Source organism: Camponotus vicinus, unplaced genomic scaffold (genome assembly GCF_025532165.1).
Source record: "Camponotus vicinus isolate PSW18456_S1 unplaced genomic scaffold, iyCamVici1.0 SCAF_11, whole genome shotgun sequence".
Classification (NCBI taxonomy): Eukaryota; Metazoa; Arthropoda; class Insecta; order Hymenoptera; family Formicidae; genus Camponotus; species Camponotus vicinus.
The window spans coordinates 6014965-6020540 of record NW_028141947.1 but is presented as its reverse complement, the minus strand read 5'-3'; the positions used below and the strand labels follow the sequence as shown (position 1 = coordinate 6020540).

The 5576-nt window shown below is 34.6% G+C and overlaps 1 pseudogene; it reads right to left on the bottom strand.

Annotated features, from left to right (window-relative positions):
• Positions 1-404: 404 nt before the first annotated feature.
• On the bottom strand, positions 405-2781 carry LOC145961601 (uncharacterized; annotated as a pseudogene).
• Positions 2782-5576: the final 2795 nt, after the last annotated feature.

The window sequence follows — 5576 nt, the reverse complement described above, 5'->3', positions numbered from 1 at the left end:
ATTTCTAGCATCTCTCCGACGAATAACGAAAGTTGTATATATTAAATCTTATAACGAATAACTAAAGTTGTTTGTAAATCAATCATGTAACAATTTTTTTATTTTTAATATTTTTTTATAATTAAATTAATATTATAATTAAATTTAATTATAATTAAATTTAATTATAATTAAATTTAATTATAATTAAATTTATATTATAATAAAATTAAATTTATTTATAATTATATTTATATTATTTATAATTAAATTTATACTATAATAGATGTAAATATTTGTATAAATTAGTATTAATATTTAGTTCGTTGTTTATCTTAATTGTTGTAATATTATCATATTATAATTTTTGAAAAAATTAACAAATTACAAACAGGAAAATTTTGCTATTATAATAAATTTTTTATCACTTAGAGATTTGGCTATTATAATATTAACTTTTTTATTAGTTAAATATACTGTTGTGCCTGGTGCGGCACGGGATGTGGGATGTGGCCGGGATAACCAATCAAGGCCTCAGAACCATTTAACTCTCAGTTTATTAGTATATATTATAATTTCTGGCCTTTTACAAATATATTTACTTATTTTATTCTAATCGGTTTCTTTCAAGCCTTCTTTCCTTAATATCGTCTTCCCGTGAGTCGCCTCGTTCTTAGATTTTAAGTGTTAACAAACTTATTCAGTGTTTGAAGCACAGAATAGCGGTTAGCCCCTGTCTCGCACTCTTTATTAATTGATTTTTCATTAACGACTGTCCGCCGCGGCCCCGCGGTGGACGGTTTTTAACACCTCTTTTTTAGGGGTATTTTGGAGGGGATCGCCTAGCGACATGACCATATATGGTCATGGAGGATTCTCGTGGCGGTCAAGTCCAAGTGCAAACGAAGGAGGTTCAAAGTCGAATCCCTTCGTTGGCATTTTCGCGTTTCCGGCGAACTCGCGCGTGGTTCGCTGAGGTAGCGGTTTTACGCGGTTCGCGAACATTCTATCGCAATTTAATCGTATAATCGTAAAATTTATTAATAGTAAAGTAACATAAAGTTATAGTCTTTCGGACTATAACATCCCTCCCCCGTTGGAAAAGAAAAACGGAGGTTCTAAACGGAGTTTTTCTATACATATATCTATCCCTGTTTTAAACACAATATATTTCCCGTTTACAATGTTTATTATAATCGTTTCTTATCTCTAAGTTAAAGTTTATTTATTCTAGAATCGTGTGCTCTTGCTTCTTTTTAGTATTGGTCTAGGCATTCCGTATGGTTTGTCAGTTTCGTCTATTATTGTGACAGTCGGTCGTTTAGATTTCTTTTTCTTGTGTTGGACAATTATCCATACTATTAGTATTATAATAATTATAGTGGTCCAGTTATTCCACTGGAAGCCATTGGGTAAATGAATTCCTTTTGTTCAAAGAAATTGTTATTGTTTAAATCTTTATTTATTTCTTCTAATTTGTTATTTAGTTCTTTTAATTCTAGAGGATTATTGATTACGTCTTTGAATTTTCGTTCGTCATTTGATTCGTTAATGTTTCGGGAAATTGTTATATTGAATTCTGGTAAAAATGTTTCTATATTCGTTCTGTATGTAATCGTTTCTGTTTGTATCGTCATGTCTACAGTTGTCAGTTTACAGTTGTCGTTTAAAATAATTCGACCTGATTTTGTGAGTATCCTTTTATACTCAGGATAGTTATCGCAATTTATTATAATTTGCAGTCGAATATAGCCAAGAGTGTGGCTGTTGTAACGTAATCCATATAGTGCGGTTCGTTATCGTATAGTCTATGTTGTACTGTTCGCGATAATCTTGCGCTCGTATATACATTTTAATTTCGCACGGTGTATTTTTGCTTACATGATATATTGGTTGACTTTTTTCGCATAAATATTGGTTATTATTATTTATACAATCGTTTAGATTTTGTTTTGTTAAAAGTACATATATACGCATATCTTTATTTATTGCAATTAATTTATTTTCTATTTTCGTGTACGCAAATTTATTTACATAATTATATGTTGGTAACGATATTACATTCAGAATATCATACATTGGTTGCGCGACTATTGGAAATTTTAGTATTGTGTATATAGTTGTTTTGTCGCAGTACGCGCTTACTTTCATATAATTTTCTATTGTTAACCATTCGTCGTATTTTATTTCGAACGGAAAATACGAACCTCGCGGTAACTGTAAGACGGCTTCTTTTAAATGGGAAATTATTTCATTTATCGGTGTTAATAGCGGATGCATTTTGCCTTTACGTATGTATGTGAGGTATTCTAAAATGTCTTTCGCGTCTCTGATTAGATCTGTTAGCATCGCTGTAATTACAGTGAAATGTTCGTCTATTTCTTCTCGCGTCGTATATTCTCTAATATAGTGATTCATTAACCTACCATTGTAATTTAACATATTTTCTAATTTATTTAAATGGATTATGGTAGTGTTTAGAACTTTTATTTGATTTTTCGCCACGTGTTTCAGTGTTTCTTGATTATTTTATAATAGTTGAATTTGTTCATTTATTAGTTTTCTATCATTCGCGTCCATAAGTCCAAATAACGTTTTAGTTATTGAGCCTACTCCATCTATCAGACCTCTGCGTCTGTCTGATGATGTTTTATATAGATTATTTATTAGTTTTATTATTTTAGTTAGTGTATTGGAATCATTGTTGATAATGTTTTTTAAATTTTCGCACGTTCTTTTAATGTAATTTTCGGATTTTATGTTTTTACATATTTCGTTCGTTTGTTGCACATATTTATTTAATTGTCAGGTTTTGTCATTTAATTCAGTTATATCTAGTTTAATTACTAATTTCCAAGTCTTCTTAATTTGATGTAGATTTCCGATTTTCTCGTAGTAAATTCCTGGGTTGTGCTTAAATTCTTCAATTTCAAACGGAAGACGGGTTTCGTCTTGCTTGGTGAGAACGGGGTTAATCCCTAGTGTTAGTGTTCTGTAATAATATATATTAATTATTATATTATGCACTTTTGCGAGTGTCATATTTATTCGTTTCTTGCTAGTTTTATCAGTGTGGGATTGGTTTTAATCTTTCTCGACTAGCTTTGCTATACTTTATATTCTTTTGCGAGCTTCAGTCTCTCGCTGTCTCTTCATTAAGAAACATTCGTTGATTATTTTTGTTCGCAATGTCTTATACAAGTTATCCTATCTCGTCGGAGGAGGTATCCGACATTAATAGAGATGAAGTGTTGTGCGGTCCGCCTCTGCCGCGCGACCGTTTTGAGCGGGCATGCTTGCGCGTGTACGCGAGTGGCCCGTTATCCTTGCGTATTAATGTGAACCTGATTACTGGTGAGCGAAGTGTGTATGAGGTGGTGCCTTACCCGAGGGATACCCTGCACTGGGTGTGGGACTTCCTCCAGATTTTCCAGCTGCAGGAGGCCCGAGATTTCGTCGCCTTGCGGGGACATCGTCGTGTCGAACGAGGGTTCTAAGGGCTCCTAAGGCTCGGCGGGGGCGGCCATCGTATGCCGGTAGTGCCTCCCTGGCTACGTGAGAGAATGCCCCCCATCGGTCGTGATCGTGGTCGCTCACCTGGGTAAGTACTTTTTATATTTTAATATTCTATAAATAACTTTAATTTATTTACGTGCATGCGTATCGCTTTTCTTCCCCTTTTTATTGTACAATTCACATCGGAGTTTTTCTCTAGAATTGTATATGATCCTGTCCATAGTGATTCTAGTTTCTTTGATCTTCCACGTCGTAGTGTCTCGTCATATATTAATACTTTGTCTCCTACTTTGAATTGTGTTTCCTTTGTGCTTTTTTCGTATTGTTTTTTAGCCTTATATTTTTCTTCTTTTAAGTGTTCTTTCGCGAGTTGATTTGTCGCTCTTAGTCTTTCTTTTAATTCCTGCGCGTAATCGTCATAATTGTACGTCGGTTTAGGCGGTTTTGTTAGCGCTGTCGGAATTTCGGCTTGGTGTCCGTAGACCAATTCGAAGGGTGTATATCCTGTAACGGTATGCGGCGTTGTATTATAGGTAAACATCGCGAACGGTATCCACTCGTCCCAGTCCGTTTGATCTTCGTTTATGTAGTGTCGTAGATACTCGGCTAATGTACGATGTGATCGTTCTAACGCGCCGTTGCTTTCCGGATGATACGCGGTTGTTTGAATTTTGTTTATTTTTAATAGTTTACAAGTATTTTTAAATATTTCGCTCATGAAATTAGTTCCTTGATCCGTTAGAATTTTTTCCGGTATTCCGTGTTCAAGTATTATTTTTATAACAAATTCTTTACTGATTGTATTCGCTTCTTGATTCGGAATCGGTATTGCCTTGCTAAATTTAGTTAGGTTATCTTGGAACGTTAGTAAATATTTATTTCCATTATTAGTAATCGTTAACGGTCCGACAATGTCTAACGCGCATTTTTCAAATGGTTTATTAGGCGTATCCGTAATAATTAATGGTACTTTATTTTTTCGTGATAATTTATTTTTTTGGCAAGATTCGCATCTTGCAATATATCGTTCGACGTCTTTTCTCAAGCCTTTCCAATTGTGCTGAAGTCGGATTCTTTTTATTGTCCGTTCTATTCCTTGATGCCCTCCTATAAGTGCATCATGATATTCGGAGAGTATTTGCTTTTTCTCCTCTTCTGTATATGTTTTTGCTTGTTCGTTGCTTGCTTCGTCTTCTTGTTCTTCTTCTTCTTCTTCTATTATTAAGACGGCATGATTATTATTTTCATTTGAGGGTCCCGGTATCGCGTTGCGACTTAATGCGTCGGCGTTCGCGTTTGCTCGTCCGGCCTTATGCATAATCTCATAGTCGTATTCTTCTAATTTTAATCTCCATCGGATTAGTCTTGAACCGGGGTCGTTTACGTTGAACAACCATATTAGCGGTTTGTGATCGGTCACAATTTTAAATTTTGTTCCATATACGTATGGTCTAAAATGTTTTACGGCCCATACAATGGCTAGTAATTCTTTTTCAGTGATATTATAATCTTGCTCCGCCTTTGTCAATATTCTGCTGGCGTAAGCAATCGGTCGGTCGTTGCCTACCTTTCCTTGTGATAACACTGCTCCGATCGCATAGTCGGAGGCATCGGTGGTCACTATGAATTCTTGTGTGAAGTCAGGGTACTTCAACACTGGTGCAGTCATTAATTTTTCCTTAAGTAGTTCAAATGCTGCTTGATGTTCCGTTGTCTATTCAAACTTCTCCGATTTTTTTGTTAATTTTGTTAACGGTTTAGCTATTCTTGAAAAGTTTTCAATAAATTTCCTGTAATATCCTGCAAGTCCTATGAAGGATTGGATATCCTTTACCTTTTTCGTTGGAAATTCTTTTATTGCCGTTAGTTTTGACGGGTCTGGCGATATTCCGTTTTCCGAAATAATATGCCCTAAATAAATTACTTCTTTGCGTAAAAATTCGCATTTATCCGGCTGCAATTTTAAATTAGTTTTTCGCAGTCTTTGTAGTACTTCCTTTAAACGTTTATTATGATCTTCTAAGCTCGATCCGTATATCACGATGTCATCGAGATAGACCAGGCATCTAAGTCCTTGTATT